General features: G+C 45.5%; 5 non-coding genes and 3 pseudogenes across 5 annotated transcripts; all 8 read left to right on the top strand.

The window, feature by feature from the left end:
- Positions 1–20: 20 nt before the first annotated feature.
- LOC130340737 (U2 spliceosomal RNA) lies at positions 21–180 on the top strand (annotated as a pseudogene).
- A 697-nt stretch (positions 181–877) lies between these two features.
- Positions 878–1057, top strand: LOC130340734 (U2 spliceosomal RNA; annotated as a pseudogene).
- Positions 1058–3135: 2078 nt separating this feature from the next.
- LOC130340768 (U2 spliceosomal RNA) lies at positions 3136–3326 on the top strand. The gene has a single exon (XR_008880825.1). It is a non-coding gene; the product is annotated as a U2 spliceosomal RNA (small nuclear RNA).
- Positions 3327–10384: 7058 nt separating this feature from the next.
- LOC130340735 (U2 spliceosomal RNA) lies at positions 10385–10593 on the top strand (annotated as a pseudogene).
- A 2092-nt stretch (positions 10594–12685) lies between these two features.
- LOC130340767 (U2 spliceosomal RNA) lies at positions 12686–12876 on the top strand. Its single transcript, XR_008880824.1, has one exon. It is a non-coding gene; the product is annotated as a U2 spliceosomal RNA (small nuclear RNA).
- A 2082-nt stretch (positions 12877–14958) lies between these two features.
- LOC130340766 (U2 spliceosomal RNA) lies at positions 14959–15149 on the top strand. The gene has a single exon (XR_008880823.1). It is a non-coding gene; the product is annotated as a U2 spliceosomal RNA (small nuclear RNA).
- A 2082-nt stretch (positions 15150–17231) lies between these two features.
- On the top strand, positions 17232–17422 carry LOC130340764 (U2 spliceosomal RNA). Its single transcript, XR_008880822.1, has one exon. It is a non-coding gene; the product is annotated as a U2 spliceosomal RNA (small nuclear RNA).
- A 2086-nt stretch (positions 17423–19508) lies between these two features.
- On the top strand, positions 19509–19699 carry LOC130340763 (U2 spliceosomal RNA). Its single transcript, XR_008880821.1, has one exon. It is a non-coding gene; the product is annotated as a U2 spliceosomal RNA (small nuclear RNA).
- The last annotated feature ends 2013 nt before the right edge of the window (positions 19700–21712 follow it).

The raw sequence follows: 21712 nt of genomic DNA, 5'->3' as shown, positions 1-21712 counted from the left end.
GGCCCGCCCCTTTCACGGTTATCGCTTCTCGGCCTTTTGGCTAAGATCAAGTGTAGTATCTGTTCTTATCAGTTTTCATGCTGGTGGGGATGGGTGCTGCATGGAGGATGCAGGTGTACCAGGGCTTTCCGGGGCTGGTTCTGAGGAATCAGCTCGACGGCTGCCCCGATGTGACCTGTTCCCTCCGGGTCTCGCCATGAGGCTGAGAGGGTCTAGAGCCGAGGTACTTTTGTGCCTCGGGGAGTGGTGACCCCGAGGTGCCGAAACTCACTGGGAGAATAGGCTCACTGAGTTGAAGCACGGGCACCATAATCTCTTCACCTTGTGGCACTCACCTCTTGATTCCCGGCCTTCTGGCTAGGATCAGAGAAATTTTTATAGATCCGGCCGGATGTCCGGGCAGTATATCTGCACACATTCACTTATTTATTTCTTTTTTGTCTCACTGTGTCACTTTTTGCGTGTTGTGTGTTCACAGGATTTGTCAGGATGCGGTAGCCCTTCTGGGTGTCCCTCCTGGCGGTCTAGGGGAGGTGTGTGTGTGGCCATTAGGTTCCGCACCTCCCTGCAAACACCCCGGGTACTCCTGCTTTGGCAGGGTACCTACCGTAATCGGCTCTGCGGGCAGATACCTTGGCCAACGCCAAGGGGGATGCCGGGAGCATTTGTGGTCCCCTAGTAGCTTCGGCGAAAAGGGACATCGAACCTGGAACCTCGCAGGTACCTTTTGGTCCGGAGGTGAAGGGTAAGGTTTGTTGGGGGGCCTCTCTCCTATCGGAGAAGGGCTTGCGATAGACCGCATCCTTTGTGCACGTTTTTTTTTAGTGTAACACGTTTGCACTTTTTCTTGCACTTTGGGTGAATCGAAAGCACGTTCCTCGGCTTTAGATAAAAAAAGAAAAAATCTGTTCTTATCAGTTTAATATCTGATACGTCCCCTATCTGGGGACCATATATTAAATGGATTTTTGAGAACGGGGGCCGATTTCGAAGCTTGCTTCCGTCGCCCTATGCATTGACCCGATATGGCAGTATCTTCGGGTACAGTGCACCACCCCCTTACAGGGTTAAAAAGAAAGATTCCTACTTTCATTGCTACCTGCTTGCTGGCTAGCCAGCTAGCCAGCCCTGTGGGCCTTGCTGCTGCTGCTGCTGCAGCCAAAAAACAAAAGGTGGTGCTGCTGCTGCTTCTGCTTCTGCTTGTGTCTGGCCGCTGTTGGAGCGTCCAGGCACAGGACTTCTGCTGCTGCTGACTAAATGGCCTCCTTAATTGGATCATTTGAGTAGCCAGCACACCTGTGCAGGTAGGGCATGACATGATAGGCAGCTGCCTTGATAGCGGGTGGGTGCTGAATGTTCCTAATTGACAAAATAAGATTAATGCTTATGAAGAAATATAAAATCTCATCCCTTCCCCAATATCGCGCCACACCCCTACCCCTTAATTCCCTGGTTGAACTTGATGGACATATGTCTTTTTTCGACCGTACTAACTATGTAACTATGTAACATAACATGGGGGGGGGGTCTCCTGGCTGTTCACACAGGTGTGTCATTGCTGTACATTGACCATGCATTGCTTCTGTGGTATTGCAAAGGCAAAGACAAATGCTTCCAGCCATCCATTGCACTAATGGATTGGTCATCAGCTGGCTGTCTATGTCCCGCATCAATATAGACCAAAGTACAGAGGGTTAGGCTATGCTATTGTGCACCTACCTGATGCATCAGAAGGTGCGAGGCCCTTGCTAAATTCTGTGCACAGACTTTGAGATCTATGCTTTAGACTGTATCTAAACCTGCTCCAACATGGACTGACATTCTGGCCTACTTTCAGCCGATGCGACTTGTCTGTCGCTGAACAGTCGCTTTTTATGTATTCAGCACCTATGTATAATGTTGTAAAAATGCTCTAGAAGCTAAAGTCGCAGAAATGTCACACATATTTGGCCTGCAACTTTCTGTGCGACAAATTCAGACAGGAAAAATCAGTATAAATCCTTAGAAAATTATCCCCCAGTGTCTCCATCTGCTGGCGGTATTGAATAAGCATTGCTGCACTGATGGGGTATGCATTAGACGAAAAAAAAGAAGAAAAAGAAGAATAATACGCCCAGAAAAGAGGCGAAAAGGAGAAAAACGTAAAAAAACGTGAAAAAAAAGTAAGAGGAAGAGAAGGGAAAAAAAGGTGGAAATGGGTTTAAAAGTGATTTCGGCGGAGAAATATATATATATATATATATATATATATATATATATATACGCGCACACACACACATATATATAAACGTATTCTCCGTTGAGATATTGCAGCCGCTGCTGTGTCCAGGCCCAGGAGCCTTAGCACTGTGCTGTGATGTCACTCAATACCACTGACATCACTAGGTGTAAACAACATCTCTCCTTTGCTGTGTATGTGACTATGGAGCTGTTTGGTGATGTCGTCTATTATGGCCTTCATAGAAGCAACAGGAGATTGTTGCATCCATCTAGAACCCTCAGAACTACAGTGCTATGATGTCACTCACTTCCACAGGCCTTGCAGAGTGTAAACAACAACAACCCAGCTTTGTTGTGTATGTAACCATAGGGATTTGTGATGTCACCTAGAACCTTCACAGCAGCGACAGCTTTATGAGGAGCATCAGCACTGCTCTGCCTGAGCAGAACCATCACCGCCATAGGTTGTCAAATAACCCGGGTTTAACCCACACAGGTAAGTCCAATGGGGTGCAGGCATGTCCTCTATGCTTACAGCTTCCCGTGGGTGTTGGTTTGATACCGTTTGGGGACAGCCAAGGAGGCATCTGCAGGCAACAAAGGTAGGTGTGTGCTTGTGTGTGTGTTTCCTATGCAGATCCTAAGCCCAGTGTCACATGCAAGTAGGAGGAGTAAGAAGGGTTCCTGGCAAATCCGGGTTATGGATTGCATTTAAAAAGGCCCCGTGGGAGTGCAATGGGCCCCTGTCTTGCTGCTTAGCAATAATGGTATGGGTTTAGGTTCTGCTGTGTGTACTGGTGGTTGACTGTCCCCCAGCCCAGAGTGTGCATGGAAAATTGTCTGGCAGCCTCCCTGACAGCAAGCAGTGATAGTGCCCATGAAGGGGACCTTGTTGGGCCCGCCCCTTTCACGGTTATCGCTTCTCGGCCTTTTGGCTAAGATCAAGTGTAGTATCTGTTCTTATCAGTTTAATATCTGATACGTCCCCTATCTGGGGACCATATATTAAATGGATTTTTGAGAACGGGGGCCGATTTCGAAGCTTGCTTCCGTCGCCCTATGCATTGACCCGATATGGCAGTATCTTCGGGTACAGTGCACCACCCCCTTACAGGGTTAAAAAGAAAGATTCCTACTTTCATTGCTACCTGCTTGCTGGCTAGCCAGCTAGCCAGCCCTGTGGGCCTTGCTGCTGCTGCTGCTGCAGCCAAAAAACAAAAGGTGGTGCTGCTGCTGCTGCTTCTGCTTCTGCTTGTGTCTGGCCGCTGTTGGAGCGTCCAGGCACAGGACTTCTGCTGCTGCTGACTAAATGGCCTCCTTAATTGGATCATTTGAGTAGCCAGCACACCTGTGCAGGTAGGGCATGACATGATAGGCAGCTGCCTTGATAGCGGGTGGGTGCTGAATGTTCCTAATTGACAAAATAAGATTAATGCTTATGAAGAAATATAAAATCTCATCCCTTCCCCAATATCGCGCCACACCCCTACCCCTTAATTCCCTGGTTGAACTTGATGGACATATGTCTTTTTTCGACCGTACTAACTATGTAACTATGTAACATAACATGGGGGGGGGGTCTCCTGGCTGTTCACACAGGTGTGTCATTGCTGTACATTGACCATGCATTGCTTCTGTGGTATTGCAAAGGCAAAGACAAATGCTTCCAGCCATCCATTGCACTAATGGATTGGTCATCAGCTGGCTGTCTATGTCCCGCATCAATATAGACCAAAGTACAGAGGGTTAGGCTATGCTATTGTGCACCTACCTGATGCATCAGAAGGTGCGAGGCCCTTGCTAAATTCTGTGCACAGACTTTGAGATCTATGCTTTAGACTGTATCTAAACCTGCTCCAACATGGACTGACATTCTGGCCTACTTTCAGCCGATGCGACTTGTCTGTCGCTGAACAGTCGCTTTTTATGTATTCAGCACCTATGTATAATGTTGTAAAAATGCTCTAGAAGCTAAAGTCGCAGAAATGTCACACATATTTGGCCTGCAACTTTCTGTGCGACAAATTCAGACAGGAAAAATCAGTATAAATCCTTAGAAAATTATCCCCCAGTGTCTCCATCTGCTGGCGGTATTGAATAAGCATTGCTGCACTGATGGGGTATGCATTAGACGAAAAAAAAGAAGAAAAAGAAGAATAATACGCCCAGAAAAGAGGCGAAAAGGAGAAAAACGTAAAAAAACGTGAAAAAAAAGTAAGAGGAAGAGAAGGGAAAAAAAGGTGGAAATGGGTTTAAAAGTGATTTCGGCGGAGAAATATATATATATATATATATATATATATATATATATATATATATATATACGCGCACACACACACATATATATAAACGTATTCTCCGTTGAGATATTGCAGCCGCTGCTGTGTCCAGGCCCAGGAGCCTTAGCACTGTGCTGTGATGTCACTCAATACCACTGACATCACTAGGTGTAAACAACATCTCTCCTTTGCTGTGTATGTGACTATGGAGCTGTTTGGTGATGTCGTCTATTATGGCCTTCATAGAAGCAACAGGAGATTGTTGCATCCATCTAGAACCCTCAGAACTACAGTGCTATGATGTCACTCACTTCCACAGGCCTTGCAGAGTGTAAACAACAACAACCCAGCTTTGTTGTGTATGTAACCATAGGGATTTGTGATGTCACCTAGAACCTTCACAGCAGCGACAGCTTTATGAGGAGCATCAGCACTGCTCTGCCTGAGCAGAACCATCACCGCCATAGGTTGTCAAATAACCCGGGTTTAACCCACACAGGTAAGTCCAATGGGGTGCAGGCATGTCCTCTATGCTTACAGCTTCCCGTGGGTGTTGGTTTGATACCGTTTGGGGACAGCCAAGGAGGCATCTGCAGGCAACAAAGGTAGGTGTGTGCTTGTGTGTGTGTTTCCTATGCAGATCCTAAGCCCAGTGTCACATGCAAGTAGGAGGAGTAAGAAGGGTTCCTGGCAAATCCGGGTTATGGATTGCATTTAAAAAGGCCCCGTGGGAGTGCAATGGGCCCCTGTCTTGCTGCTTAGCAATAATGGTATGGGTTTAGGTTCTGCTGTGTGTACTGGTGGTTGACTGCCCCCCAGCCCAGAGTGTGCATGGAAAATTGTCTGGCAGCCTCCCTGACAGCAAGCAGTGATAGTGCCCATGAAGGGGACCTTGTTGGGCCCGCCCCTTTCACGGTTATCGCTTCTCGGCCTTTTGGCTCAGATCAAGTGTAAACTTGGTCTGGGTCAGGGGTGCGTGTTTCTCTGCTTGCAGAGGGTTTTTTCAGGAGGCGATACTGTGGTCTCAGACCGACAGAGAAGATGGCAGCTGGATTCGTTAAGAACACTATTCGGGTGAAGGTGGAGGTTTCTGATGTGGAGAAGAATAAGATCACGTTTGTGGGGCGTCGTTTGGTGGAGGACATGGCCGGGATACCGATGAAGGACGTCTTTTGCTTACAGGAAAGTAAGCGGCAAGGTATATATGATGTGAGTTTCTACACTATTAATGGGTGCCTGTCCTTTTACCAGAGCCTGCGTGAGAATGTGGAAAATACCATTATGAAGAATGTGTCATTTGAGCCTTTGTTTGAGTTGGAGGAGAAACCCCTTTTAGTCCGTGTATACAACCCGTTTATGGATGTGAAGTTGGTGGAAAATTTTTTGAAGCAGTACTGTGAGACTGTCAGAGGAGGGATTGCACAGAAGAGCATATTGGGAGTGTTTAATGCGGTGTATAAGTTTTTGGTGAAGTTGAAGCAAGATGCCAGTGGAATTTACGGAGTGCAGCATCCCCCGGCGAGTTTTTCTATTGCGGGGCAGAGAGGTTATCTTACCTACCCTGGGCAGCCCATGTTCTGCAGAAAGTGCCATATGTTTGGGCATGTGAAGGAGAATTGTGCGGCTGTGAGAGTGTGCAGGAATTGCCAGAAAGAGGGACATGAGGCCAATGCGTGTCCTGAGCCAAAAAAATGCCATGTATGTGGAGAGGCTGGACATGTGATGAGAGAGTGCCCGGAAGAGAGAAAAAGGAGGGAGGAGGAGAAGATCGAAAGACAGAAAGAGGTAGAAAGGAAGCAGGAGGAGGGAAAGAGATACCTGGAAGAGAGAGATAAAATGGAGACAAGTGCTGTGATGGAGGGGACTCCAGTTTTGGAGGGGACTCCAGTTTTGGAGGGGTCTCCAATTTTGGAGGGAAATCCAATTTTGGAGGGAAAGCCCATTTTGGAGGGAAAACCCGTTTTGGCGGGAAAACCTGGACTTAAGCTTATGGAGAGCAAGACTGTGGCTGTGGTGCAGAAGGAGTTGGAGGAAGAGATGGAGAATGAGCCTGTGATTGAAGATTTTACTACCGATTCAGAGAGTGCTGTGTCTTCAGGAAGGCATAGAGGGAAGAAAGTGGCGGATGATTTGTGTCACAGGTATCCAAAAAAAGCGAGAAAGAAAGAATGGGCTGAGAGGAGTGAGGAGACTTCGTTTAGTTCGAGAAACCCTTTCGAACCATTATTTAGATCCGAGGTGGATCAGGAAGGTCATGGACAAGTACCGCTTGGTACCTTAACCCGTAGAACATCGCATTGATTGGTGTTTTCTTTTGTATATAGGTGATTGTTTTGTTGTGTTTTTTTCCTTTGTTTTTTTTCATATGGGGATAGTAGTATGTCTTTTAAAATAATTTCATCTAATGTTAGGGTGTTTAGGAGTAGGGTTAGGAGGGCTGCAATTTTGCAGGAGTTGGCAGGTATGGGGGCTGATGTTATTTGTGTACAAGAGTGTGGGTTGGTGGAAGAGGTAGGGAAGGGGGAGTGGGGATATGGGGATTCTGTGTGGTCTATGTCTTCTGTAAATAGGAATGATGGGGTTGGTGTGTTATTTAAGGATAAGAGGTTCAAGGTAGAGAGCCATACAGTGATTGAAGAGGGAAGGTGTTTGATGGTTAAGGTGGAGGTGGGTGGAGTTAAGGTTCGAATATTTAATGTGTATGCGTCTGTTAAGAAGAATGAGAGGGTGGAGTTGTTTGAGAAGTTAAAGTTGTTTTTGCCGGGGAGAGAGCCTATGGTATGTGTGGGGGATTTCAATTGTGAGATTGAAGGGAGTAAGATCGATGTATCTGGTAGGATGTTGAGGAATGTGGTGAATGATTTGAGGTTGCAAGATGTGGCTAAGTTGTGTAATGTTGATGTGTGTCCGACTTATTTTTCAGATAGGGGAAAGTGTGCTTCAAGATTGGATATGTGTTTTGTGTCAAAAGGAGTGGTGGGTAGGGAGTATATGCAAATGAAGGTATTGTATTCAGATCATGAGTGTGTAAGATGTGATTTGGGGTTTAATGTGGAATGTTTGAGTGGGCGGGGTTTATGGAAATTGAATGTTAGTTTGATGGAGGAGGGAGGGGTGTATGAGAGGTATGTGAAGAAGTATGAGGTTTGGAAGAGGAGGAAAGCTGATTTTGTGGATGTATTGCAGTGGTGGAGTTGGGTGAAGGAGAGAACGCATGTTTTCTTTAAAAGAGAGGGGTATAAGAGAGCTGCGGGAAAGAGAAGAAGGTATGAGTGGCTGCAGAAGAGATTGATCTTTTTGAAAAAATGGAGGAAGAGTGGTGGTTGTGTGGAGAGTGAGATTGAAGAGATTAAGAAGGAAGTAGAGAAGTGGATGTTGGAGAGAGGAAGAGAGATTGTGTATCAGGCTAAGTTGAATAAGTTGGAGAAGGGTGAGAGATGCTCAAGGTTTTTCTTTAAAAGGGTGTCTGGTAAAAGAGAGGAGTTGATAGAGGTGTATGATAAGGATGGTGTGATGGTTAAAGGAAAAAGAGTGTTGAGTGTGGTTGAGGATTTTTATAAGGATTTATATGCTGAGAAGGAGTGTGATATGGGTCTGCAGTCTGAGGTGATTGGGAAGATTGAGAGCAGAGTGCATGACAGGGAGGCAGATAGCCTGGTGAAAGGTGTGGGAGTGAAAGAATTGGAGTTGGTGATTAAAAGTATGGCTAGAAATAAGACACCAGGTGAGGATGGGTTGCCGGTGGAATTTTATGCTAGAATGTGGGAGACGGTTAAAGTGGATTTGGTGGAGATTTATGATTTTGTGTGCAAGAATGGTAGATTGGAGGAAAGTATGAAGAGTGGAGTGGTGGTATTGATCTTTAAAAAAGGGGATAGAAAGGATGTGAGGAATTGGAGACCGATTACGTTATTGAATGTTGATTATAAAATTCTTGCAAAGGTGTTGGCGAATAGAATGAGGGATGTGATTGATCAGGTGATTGGAGAAGAACAAGTATGTGGTGTGCCAAAAAGAAGAATAAGTGAGAATTTGGGTTTGTTGCGTGATGTATTATGGGATTGCTTGGGTAGAGATCAGTGTGTTGGAGTGTTGTCTTTGGATTTTGAGAAAGCTTTTGATAGGTTGTCACATGAGTTTTTATTTAAAGTGTTGGATAGAATGGGTTTTCCGGAAGGTTTTGTTAAAATGATTAGAGTATTGTATGATGGAGTGTATAGTAAAGTATTAATTAATGGCTGGGTTAGTAAGAAAGTGAATGTGTGTTCTGGAGTGAGACAGGGGTGTCCCCTGTCACCCTTGGTCTTTATATGTGCGATAGAGCCTTTGTTGGAGTTGTTGAGAAGGGATAAGTGTATGAGAGGTGTGAGGATTCCTGGGAGTGGTGGGAGAGACTTGAAAGTGTTGGCATATATGGATGATGTTTGTGTGATCTGTGAGTATGTTGGAGCTTTGCAGAGAGCAAAGTTGTTGGCTGGGTATTTTTGCGGTGCTTCTGGTTTTAGAGTTAATTGGGATAAGAGTGAGTATAAGGTTTTTGGAAGGATGTATGAAGTAGAGGATGTAGGGGTGAAATGTGTAGACGGAGCGATTAAGGTGTTGGGAGTTAAATTTGATGAGAGGCTGGATGGAAGAGAAAGTTGGGAAGAGGTTGGTGTTAGAATAAAGAGGAAGTTGGATTTTTGGAGTATGAGAGAGTTGTCAATGATTGGTAAGATTGTGGTGATCAAGAGTGTGATATTGCCGATCCTGTTGTATGTGGCTTTGGTGTTTCCACCAGGTTATATGACACTGAGAAAGTTGAATAGGATTTTGTTTGTATTTTTCTGGGGGTCAAAAGTGGAGAAGGTGAGAAGAGAGAATGTGATGAAATAGTGTAGGAATGGAGGAATGAATTTTCCTAATGTTGAAGTGTATCTGGGGATTAATCTATTGTTTGCTGTGAGGAGAAGTATGGGAGAGCAGTGGAAATTTGCATGTATGATGAGGTTTCTAGGAGGGGGTGTGTTATGCAGATTAGGGTGGATGGAGAGAGATCTGAGAAAGCCGTATGCTTTGGGGAGTCCTGGTTGGTATGGGTTTGTTGAGGTGTTCATGAGAAAGTTTGGTTTGATAGGTGTGAGACAGGATGTGTTAAAGGAGAAGAAGATTATGGTGAAGTGTATTAGGGAGAAGGAAGTTCAGTGTAATATTAATATGGTGAGAGGACAGAATGTGAGTAAAGTGTGGAAGAGTTTGCAGACAGATGGTATGACTAATAGACAGAGAGAGATTGTATGGCAGAGTTTGCATGGTGCATTGCCAGTAAGAGAGGTACAGAAGAGTCGGGGGATTGGAAGGAGTGAGAGATGTCCGAGAGAGGGTTGTGGAGGGAATGAGAGTATTATGCATTTGTTTTGGAATTGTGATAGAGCGCAAGAAGTGTGGAAGGGAATTGGTCCGTTGGCCAAAGAATTGATGGGGGTAAGAAAGTGGTCTTTTGAAGTGATTATGTTTGGTCTGGCGGTGGTAGGTGGGAGGAAGGAGAGAATGTTATATGTGTTGTTAGCGATAATTAAGGAGGTATTGTGGGATGTTAGGAATTTGTATATATTTAAGAAGAAGGATGTGTCGGTTGAAGAGTGTATGAGAATGATATTAGATAGATTGCATACTGTATATTTGTGGGATAAGAAGAGATTTGGAGAGGATGATGCGGAGGGGACTTGGAAGTTTTTAAAATGGAGACACGTGGTGAGGGTTTGAGGGTGGTGTGTTGTTATGCTATGTACTTTGTTTTTGGGTGTATTTTGTTATATGTTGATAAAGTAACCTAATGATGAGTTTGATGAATTGTGACTAAGTTCAGTAAATCTGAGAGGCAAACGTGAAGTAAACCTGAACGATTAAGTTTTAATTCAAACCTGAAGGTTTTAAAAAAAAAAAAAAAAAAAAAAAAAAATCTGTTCTTATCAGTTTAATATCTGATACGTCCCCTATCTGGGGACCATATATTAAATGGATTTTTGAGAACGGGGGCCGATTTCGAAGCTTGCTTCCGTCGCCCTATGCATTGACCCGATATGGCAGTATCTTCGGGTACAGTGCACCACCCCCTTACAGGGTTAAAAAGAAAGATTCCTACTTTCATTGCTACCTGCTTGCTGGCTAGCCAGCTAGCCAGCCCTGTGGGCCTTGCTGCTGCTGCTGCTGCAGCCAAAAAACAAAAGGTGGTGCTGCTGCTGCTTCTGCTTCTGCTTGTGTCTGGCCGCTGTTGGAGCGTCCAGGCACAGGACTTCTGCTGCTGCTGACTAAATGGCCTCCTTAATTGGATCATTTGAGTAGCCAGCACACCTGTGCAGGTAGGGCATGACATGATAGGCAGCTGCCTTGATAGCGGGTGGGTGCTGAATGTTCCTAATTGACAAAATAAGATTAATGCTTATGAAGAAATATAAAATCTCATCCCTTCCCCAATATCGCGCCACACCCCTACCCCTTAATTCCCTGGTTGAACTTGATGGACATATGTCTTTTTTCGACCGTACTAACTATGTAACTATGTAACATAACATGGGGGGGGGGGGGGGGGGGGTCTCCTGGCTGTTCACACAGGTGTGTCATTGCTGTACATTGACCATGCATTGCTTCTGTGGTATTGCAAAGGCAAAGACAAATGCTTCCAGCCATCCATTGCACTAATGGATTGGTCATCAGCTGGCTGTCTATGTCCCGCATCAATATAGACCAAAGTACAGAGGGTTAGGCTATGCTATTGTGCACCTACCTGATGCATCAGAAGGTGCGAGGCCCTTGCTAAATTCTGTGCACAGACTTTGAGATCTATGCTTTAGACTGTATCTAAACCTGCTCCAACATGGACTGACATTCTGGCCTACTTTCAGCCGATGCGACTTGTCTGTCGCTGAACAGTCGCTTTTTATGTATTCAGCACCTATGTATAATGTTGTAAAAATGCTCTAGAAGCTAAAGTCGCAGAAATGTCACACATATTTGGCCTGCAACTTTCTGTGCGACAAATTCAGACAGGAAAAATCAGTATAAATCCTTAGAAAATTATCCCCCAGTGTCTCCATCTGCTGGCGGTATTGAATAAGCATTGCTGCACTGATGGGGTATGCATTAGACGAAAAAAAAGAAGAAAAAGAAGAATAATACGCCCAGAAAAGAGGCGAAAAGGAGAAAAACGTAAAAAAACGTGAAAAAAAAGTAAGAGGAAGAGAAGGGAAAAAAAGGTGGAAATGGGTTTAAAAGTGATTTCGGCGGAGAAATATATATATATATATATATATATATATATATATATATATATACGCGCACACACACACATATATATAAACGTATTCTCCGTTGAGATATTGCAGCCGCTGCTGTGTCCAGGCCCAGGAGCCTTAGCACTGTGCTGTGATGTCACTCAATACCACTGACATCACTAGGTGTAAACAACATCTCTCCTTTGCTGTGTATGTGACTATGGAGCTGTTTGGTGATGTCGTCTATTATGGCCTTCATAGAAGCAACAGGAGATTGTTGCATCCATCTAGAACCCTCAGAACTACAGTGCTATGATGTCACTCACTTCCACAGGCCTTGCAGAGTGTAAACAACAACAACCCAGCTTTGTTGTGTATGTAACCATAGGGATTTGTGATGTCACCTAGAACCTTCACAGCAGCGACAGCTTTATGAGGAGCATCAGCACTGCTCTGCCTGAGCAGAACCATCACCGCCATAGGTTGTCAAATAACCCGGGTTTAACCCACACAGGTAAGTCCAATGGGGTGCAGGCATGTCCTCTATGCTTACAGCTTCCCGTGGGTGTTGGTTTGATACCGTTTGGGGACAGCCAAGGAGGCATCTGCAGGCAACAAAGGTAGGTGTGTGCTTGTGTGTGTGTTTCCTATGCAGATCCTAAGCCCAGTGTCACATGCAAGTAGGAGGAGTAAGAAGGGTTCCTGGCAAATCCGGGTTATGGATTGCATTTAAAAAGGCCCCGTGGGAGTGCAATGGGCCCCTGTCTTGCTGCTTAGCAATAATGGTATGGGTTTAGGTTCTGCTGTGTGTACTGGTGGTTGACTGCCCCCCAGCCCAGAGTGTGCATGGAAAATTGTCTGGCAGCCTCCCTGACAGCAAGCAGTGATAGTGCCCATGAAGGGGACCTTGTTGGGCCCGCCCCTTTCACGGTTATCGCTTCTCGGCCTTTTGGCTAAGATCAAGTGTAGTATCTGTTCTTATCAGTTTAATATCTGATACGTCCCCTATCTGGGGACCATATATTAAATGGATTTTTGAGAACGGGGGCCGATTTCGAAGCTTGCTTCCGTCGCCCTATGCATTGACCCGATATGGCAGTATCTTCGGGTACAGTGCACCACCCCCTTACAGGGTTAAAAAGAAAGATTCCTTTTTTCATTGCTACCTGCTTGCTGGCTAGCCAGCTAGCCAGCCCTGTGGGCCTTGCTGCTGCTGCTGCTGCAGCCAAAAAACAAAAGGTGGTGCTGCTGCTGCTTCTGCTTCTGCTTGTGTCTGGCCGCTGTTGGAGCGTCCAGGCACAGGACTTCTGCTGCTGCTGACTAAATGGCCTCCTTAATTGGATCATTTGAGTAGCCAGCACACCTGTGCAGGTAGGGCATGACATGATAGGCAGCTGCCTTGATAGCGGGTGGGTGCTGAATGTTCCTAATTGACAAAATAAGATTAATGCTTATGAAGAAATATAAAATCTCATCCCTTCCCCAATATCGCGCCACACCCCTACCCCTTAATTCCCTGGTTGAACTTGATGGACATATGTCTTTTTTCGACCGTACTAACTATGTAACTATGTAACATAACATGGGGGGGGGGGGTCTCCTGGCTGTTCACACAGGTGTGTCATTGCTGTACATTGACCATGCATTGCTTCTGTGGTATTGCAAAGGCAAAGACAAATGCTTCCAGCCATCCATTGCACTAATGGATTGGTCATCAGCTGGCTGTCTATGTCCCGCATCAATATAGACCAAAGTACAGAGGGTTAGGCTATGCTATTGTGCACCTACCTGATGCATCAGAAGGTGCGAGGCCCTTGCTAAATTCTGTGCACAGACTTTGAGATCTATGCTTTAGACTGTATCTAAACCTGCTCCAACATGGACTGACATTCTGGCCTACTTTCAGCCGATGCGACTTGTCTGTCGCTGAACAGTCGCTTTTTATGTATTCAGCACCTATGTATAATGTTGTAAAAATGCTCTAGAAGCTAAAGTCGCAGAAATGTCACACATATTTGGCCTGCAACTTTCTGTGCGACAAATTCAGACAGGAAAAATCAGTATAAATCCTTAGAAAATTATCCCCCAGTGTCTCCATCTGCTGGCGGTATTGAATAAGCATTGCTGCACTGATGGGGTATGCATTAGACGAAAAAAAAGAAGAAAAAGAAGAATAATACGCCCAGAAAAGAGGCGAAAAGGAGAAAAACGTAAAAAAACGTGAAAAAAAAGTAAGAGGAAGAGAAGGGAAAAAAAGGTGGAAATGGGTTTAAAAGTGATTTCGGCGGAGAAATATATATATATATATATATATATATATATATATATATATACGCGCACACACACACATATATATAAACGTATTCTCCGTTGAGATATTGCAGCCGCTGCTGTGTCCAGGCCCAGGAGCCTTAGCACTGTGCTGTGATGTCACTCAATACCACTGACATCACTAGGTGTAAACAACATCTCTCCTTTGCTGTATATGTGACTATGGAGCTGTTTGGTGATGTCGTCTATTATGGCCTTCATAGAAGCAACAGGAGATTGTTGCATCCATCTAGAACCCTCAGAACTACAGTGCTATGATGTCACTCACTTCCACAGGCCTTGCAGAGTGTAAACAACAACAACCCAGCTTTGTTGTGTATGTAACCATAGGGATTTGTGATGTCACCTAGAACCTTCACAGCAGCGACAGCTTTATGAGGAGCATCAGCACTGCTCTGCCTGAGCAGAACCATCACCGCCATAGGTTGTCAAATAACCCGGGTTTAACCCACACAGGTAAGTCCAATGGGGTGCAGGCATGTCCTCTATGCTTACAGCTTCCCGTGGGTGTTGGTTTGATACCGTTTGGGGACAGCCAAGGAGGCATCTGCAGGCAACAAAGGTAGGTGTGTGCTTGTGTGTGTGTTTCCTATGCAGATCCTAAGCCCAGTGTCACATGCAAGTAGGAGGAGTAAGAAGGGTTCCTGGCAAATCCGGGTTATGGATTGCATTTAAAAAGGCCCCGTGGGAGTGCAATGGGCCCCTGTCTTGCTGCTTAGCAATAATGGTATGGGTTTAGGTTCTGCTGTGTGTACTGGTGGTTGACTGCCCCCCAGCCCAGAGTGTGCATGGAAAATTGTCTGGCAGCCTCCCTGACAGCAAGCAGTGATAGTGCCCATGAAGGGGACCTTGTTGGGCCCGCCCCTTTCACGGTTATCGCTTCTCGGCCTTTTGGCTAAGATCAAGTGTAGTATCTGTTCTTATCAGTTTAATATCTGATACGTCCCCTATCTGGGGACCATATATTAAATGGATTTTTGAGAACGGGGGCCGATTTCGAAGCTTGCTTCCGTCGCCCTATGCATTGACCCGATATGGCAGTATCTTCGGGTACAGTGCACCACCCCCTTACAGGGTTAAAAAGAAAGATTCCTACTTTCATTGCTACCTGCTTGCTGGCTAGCCAGCTAGCCAGCCCTGTGGGCCTTGCTGCTGCTGCTGCTGCAGCCAAAAAACAAAAGGTGGTGCTGCTGCTGCTTCTGCTTCTGCTTGTGTCTGGCCGCTGTTGGAGCGTCCAGGCACAGGACTTCTGCTGCTGCTGACTAAATGGCCTCCTTAATTGGATCATTTGAGTAGCCAGCACACCTGTGCAGGTAGGGCATGACATGATAGGCAGCTGCCTTGATAGCGGGTGGGTGCTGAATGTTCCTAATTGACAAAATAAGATTAATGCTTATGAAGAAATATAAAATCTCATCCCTTCCCCAATATCGCGCCACACCCCTACCCCTTATTTCCCTGGTTGAACTTGATGGACATATGTCTTTTTTCGACCGTACTAACTATGTAACTATGTAACATAACATGGGGGGGGTCTCCTGGCTGTTCACACAGGTGTGTCATTGCTGTACATTGACCATGCATTGCTTCTGTGGTATTGCAAAGGCAAAGACAAATGCTTCCAGCCATCCATTGCACTAATGGATTGGTCATCAGCTGGCTGTCTATGTCCCGCATCAATATAGACCAAAGTACAGAGGGTTAGGCTATGCTATTGTGCACCTACCTGATGCATCAGAAGGTGCGAGGCCCTTGCTAAATTCTGTGCACAGACTTTGAGATCTATGCTTTAGACTGTATCTAAACCTGCTCCAACATGGACTGACATTCTGGCCTACTTTCAGCCGATGCGACTTGTCTGTCGCTGAACAGTCGCTTTTTATGTATTCAGCACCTATGTATAATGTTGTAAAAATGCTCTAGAAGCTAAAGTCGCAGAAATGTCACACATATTTGGCCTGCAACTTTCTGTGCGACAAATTCAGACAGGAAAAATCAGTATAAATCCTTAGAAAATTATCCCCCAGTGTCTCCATCTGCTGGCGGTATTGAATAAGCATTGCTGCACTGATGGGGTATGCATTAGACGAAAAAAAAGAAGAAAAAGAAGAATAATACGCCCAGAAAAGAGGCGAAAAGGAGAAAAACGTAAAAAAACGTGAAAAAAAAGTAAGAGGAAGAGAAGGGAAAAAAAGGTGGAAATGGGTTTAAAAGTGATTTCGGCGGAGAAATATATATATATATATATATATATATATATATATATATATATATACGCGCACACACACACATATATATAAACGTATTCTCCGTTGAGATATTGCAGCCGCTGCTGTGTCCAGGCCCAGGAGCCTTAGCACTGTGCTGTGATGTCACTCAATACCACTGACATCACTAGGTGTAAACAACATCTCTCCTTTGCTGTGTATGTGACTATGGAGCTGTTTGGTGATGTCGTCTATTATGGCCTTCATAGAAGCAACAGGAGATTGTTGCATCCATCTAGAACCCTCAGAACTACAGTGCTATGATGTCACTCACTTCCACAGGCCTTGCAGAGTGTAAACAACAACAACCCAGCTTTGTTGTGTATGTAACCATAGGGATTTGTGATGTCACCTAGAACCTTCACAGCAGCGACAGCTTTATGAGGAGCATCAGCACTGCTCTGCCTGAGCAGAACCATCACCGCCATAGGTTGTCAAATAACCCGGGTTTAACCCACACAGGTAAGTCCAATGGGGTGCAGGCATGTCCTCTATGCTTACAGCTTCCCGTGGGTGTTGGTTTGATACCGTTTGGGGACAGCCAAGGAGGCATCTGCAGGCAACAAAGGTAGGTGTGTGCTTGTGTGTATGTTTCCTATGCAGATCCTAAGCCCAGTGTCACATGCAAGTAGGAGGAGTAAGAAGGGTTCCTGGCAAATCCGGGTTATGGATTGCATTTAAAAAGGCCCCGTGGGAGTGCAATGGGCCCCTGTCTTGCTGCTTAGCAATAATGGTATGGGTTTAGGTTCTGCTGTGTGTACTGGTGGTTGACTGCCCCCCAGCCCAGAGTGTGCATGGAAAATTGTCTGGCAGCCTCCCTGACAGCAAGCAGTGATAGTGCCCATGAAGGGGACCTTGTTGGGCCTGCCCCTTTCACGGTTATCGCTTCTCGGCCTTTTGGCTAAGATCAAGTGTAGTATCTGTTCTTATCAGTTTAATATCTGATACGTCCCCTATCTGGGGACCATATATTAAATGGATTTTTGAGAACGGGGGCCGATTTCGAAGCTTGCTTCCGTCGCCCTATGCATTGACCCGATATGGCAGTATCTTCGGGTACAGTGCACCACCCCCTTACAGGGTTAAAAAGAAAGATTCCTACTTTCATTGCTACCTGCTTGCTGGCTAGCCAGCTAGCCAGCCCTGTGGGCCTTGCTGCTGCTGCTGCTGCAGCCAAAAAACAAAAGGTGGTGCTGCTGCTGCTTCTGCTTCTGCTTGTGTCTGGCCGCTGTTGGAGCGTCCAGGCACAGGACTTCTGCTGCTGCTGACTAAATGGCCTCCTTAATTGGATCATTTGAGTAGCCAGCACACCTGTGCAGGTAGGGCATGACATGATAGGCAGCTGCCTTGATAGCGGGTGGGTGCTGAATGTTCCTAATTGACAAAATAAGATTAATGCTTATGAAGAAATATAAAATCTCATCCCTTCCCCAATATCGCGCCACACCCCTACCCCTTAATTCCCTGGTTGAACTTGATGGACATATGTCTTTTTTCGACCGTACTAACTATGTAACTATGTAACATAACATGGGGGGGGGGGGTCTCCTGGCTGTTCACACAGGTGTGTCATTGCTGTACATTGACCATGCATTGCTTCTGTGGTATTGCAAAGGCAAAGACAAATGCTTCCAGCCATCCATTGCACTAATGGATTGGTCATCAGCTGGCTGTCTATGTCCCGCATCAATATAGACCAAAGTACAGAGGGTTAGGCTATGCTATTGTGCACCTACCTGATGCATCAGAAGGTGCGAGGCCCTTGCTAAATTCTGTGCACAGACTTTGAGATCTATGCTTTAGACTGTATCTAAACCTGCTCCAACATGGACTGACATTCTGGCCTACTTTCAGCCGATGCGACTTGTCTGTCGCTGAACAGTCGCTTTTTATGTATTCAGCACCTATGTATAATGTTGTAAAAATGCTCTAGAAGCTAAAGTCGCAGAAATGTCACACATATTTGGCCTGCAACTTTCTGTGCGACAAATTCAGACAGGAAAAATCAGTATAAATCCTTAGAAAATTATCCCCCAGTGTCTCCATCTGCTGGCGGTATTGAATAAGCATTGCTGCACTGATGGGGTATGCATTAGACGAAAAAAAAGAAGAAAAAGAAGAATAATACGCCCAGAAAAGAGGCGAAAAGGAGAAAAACGTAAAAAAACGTGAAAAAAAAGTAAGAGGAAGAGAAGGGAAAAAAAGGTGGAAATGGGTTTAAAAGTGATTTCGGCGGAGAAATATATATATATATATATATATATATATATATATATATATATATACGCGCACACACACACATATATATAAACGTATTCTCCGTTGAGATATTGCAGCCGCTGCTGTGTCCAGGCCCAGGAGCCTTAGCACTGTGCTGTGATGTCACTCAATACCACTGACATCACTAGGTGTAAACAACATCTCTCCTTTGCTGTGTATGTGACTATGGAGCTGTTTGGTGATGTCGTCTATTATGGCCTTCATAGAAGCAACAGGAGATTGTTGCATCCATCTAGAACCCTCAGAACTACAGTGCTATGATGTCACTCACTTCCACAGGCCTTGCAGAGTGTAAACAACAACAACCCAGCTTTGTTGTGTATGTAACCATAGGGATTTGTGATGTCACCTAGAACCTTCACAGCAGCGACAGCTTTATGAGGAGCATCAGCACTGCTCTGCCTGAGCAGAACCATCACCGCCATAGGTTGTCAAATAACCCGGGTTTAACCCACACAGGTAAGTCCAATGGGGTGCAGGCATGTCCTCTATGCTTACAGCTTCCCGTGGGTGTTGGTTTGATACCGTTTGGGGACAGCCAAGGAGGCATCTGCAGGCAACAAAGGTAGGTGTGTGCTTGTGTGTGTGTTTCCTATGCAGATCCTAAGCCCAGTGTCACATGCAAGTAGGAGGAGTAAGAAGGGTTCCTGGCAAATCCGGGTTATGGATTGCATTTAAAAAGGCCCCGTGGGAGTGCAATGGGCCCCTGTCTTGCTGCTTAGCAATAATGGTATGGGTTTAGGTTCTGCTGTGTGTACTGGTGGTTGACTGCCCCCCAGCCCAGAGTGTGCATGGAAAATTGTCTGGCAGCCTCCCTGACAGCAAGCAGTGATAGTGCCCATGAAGGGGACCTTGTTGGGCCCGCCCCTTTCACGGTTATCGCTTCTCGGCCTTTTGGCTAAGATCAAGTGTAGTATCTGTTCTTATCAGTTTAATATCTGATACGTCCCCTATCTGGGGACCATATATTAAATGGATTTTTGAGAACGGGGGCCGATTTCGAAGCTTGCTTCCGTCGCCCTATGCATTGACCCGATATGGCAGTATCTTCGGGTACAGTGCACCACCCCCTTACAGGGTTAAAAAGAAAGATTCCTACTTTCATTGCTACCTGCTTGCTGGCTAGCCAGCTAGCCAGCCCTGTGGGCCTTGCTGCTGCTGCTGCTGCAGCCAAAAAACAAAAGGTGGTGCTGCTGCTGCTTCTGCTTCTGCTTGTGTCTGGCCGCTGTTGGAGCGTCCAGGCACAGGACTTCTGCTGCTGCTGACTAAATGGCCTCCTTAATTGGATCATTTGAGTAGCCAGCACACCTGTGCAGGTAGGGCATGACATGATAGGCAGCTGCCTTGATAGCGGGTGGGTGCTGAATGTTCCTAATTGACAAAATAAGATTAATGCTTATGAAGAAATATAAAATCTCATCCCTTCCCCAATATCGCGCCACACCCCTACCCCTTAATTCCCTGGTTGAACTTGATGGACATATGTCTTTTTTCGACCGTACTAACTATGTAACTATGTAACATAACATGGGGGGGGGTCTCCTGGCTGTTCACACAGGTGTGTCATTGCTGTACATTGACCATGCATTGCTTCTGTGGTATTGCAAAGGCAAAGACAAATGCTTCCAGCCATCCATTGCACTAATGGATTGGTCATCAGCTGGCTGTCTATGTCCCGCATCAATATAGACCAAAGTACAGAGGGTTAGGCTATGCTATTGTGCACCTACCTGATGCATCAGAAGGTGCGAGGCCCTTGCTAAATTCTGTGCACAGACTTTGAGATCTATGCTTTAGACTGTATCTAAACCTGCTCCAACATGGACTGACATTCTGGCCTACTTTCAGCCGATGCGACTTGTCTGTCGCTGAACAGTCGCTTTTTATGTATTCAGCACCTATGTATAATGTTGTAAAAATGCTCTAGAAGCTAAAGTCGCAGAAATGTCACACATATTTGGCCTGCAACTTTCTGTGCGACAAATTCAGACAGGAAAAATCAGTATAAATCCTTAGAAAATTATCCCCCAGTGTCTCCATCTGCTGGCGGTATTGAATAAGCATTGCTGCACTGATGGGGTATGCATTAGATGAAAAAAAAGAAGAAAAAGAAGAATAATACGCCCAGAAAAGAGGCGAAAAGGAGAAAAACGTAAAAAAACGTGAAAAAAAAGTAAGAGGAAGAGAAGGGAAAAAAAGGTGGAAATGGGTTTAAAAGTGATTTCGGCGGAGAAATATATATATATATATATATATATATATATATATATATATATATACGCGCACACACACACATATATATAAACGTATTCTCCGTTGAGATATTGCAGCCGCTGCTGTGTCCAGGCCCAGGAGCCTTAGCACTGTGCTGTGATGTCACTCAATACCACTGACATCACTAGGTGTAAACAACATCTCTCCTTTGCTGTGTATGTGACTATGGAGCTGTTTGGTGATGTCGTCTATTATGGCCTTCATAGAAGCAACAGGAGATTGTTGCATCCATCTAGAACCCTCAGAACTACAGTGCTATGATGTCACTCACTTCCACAGGCCTTGCAGAGTGTAAACAACAACAACCCAGCTTTGTTGTGTATGTAACCATAGGGATTTGTGATGTCACCTAGAACCTTCACAGCAGCGACAGCTTTATGAGGAGCATCAGCACTGCTCTGCCTGAGCAGAACCATCACCGCCATAGGTTGTCAAATAACCCGGGTTTAACCCACACAGGTAAGTCCAATGGGGTGCAGGCATGTCCTCTATGCTTACAGCTTCCCGTGGGTGTTGGTTTGATACCGTTTGGGGACAGCCAAGGAGGCATCTGCAGGCAACAAAGTAGGTGTGTGCTTGTGTGTGTGTTTCCTATGCAGATCCTAAGCCCAGTGTCACATGCAAGTAGGAGGAGTAAGAAGGGTTCCTGGCAAATCCGGGTTATGGATTGCATTTAAAAAGGCCCCGTGGGAGTGCAATGGGCCCCTGTCTTGCTGCTTAGCAATAATGGTATGGGTTTAGGTTCTGCTGTGTGTACTGGTGGTTGACTGCCCCCCAGCCCAGAGTGTGCATGGAAAATTGTCTGGCA

The sequence above is a fragment of the Hyla sarda genome, unplaced genomic scaffold (genome assembly GCF_029499605.1).
Source record: "Hyla sarda isolate aHylSar1 unplaced genomic scaffold, aHylSar1.hap1 scaffold_599, whole genome shotgun sequence".
NCBI lineage: Eukaryota > Metazoa > Chordata > Amphibia > Anura > Hylidae > Hyla > Hyla sarda.
Note: the sequence above shows the minus strand (reverse complement) of the source record. Positions and strands in the feature narration are given on the sequence as shown.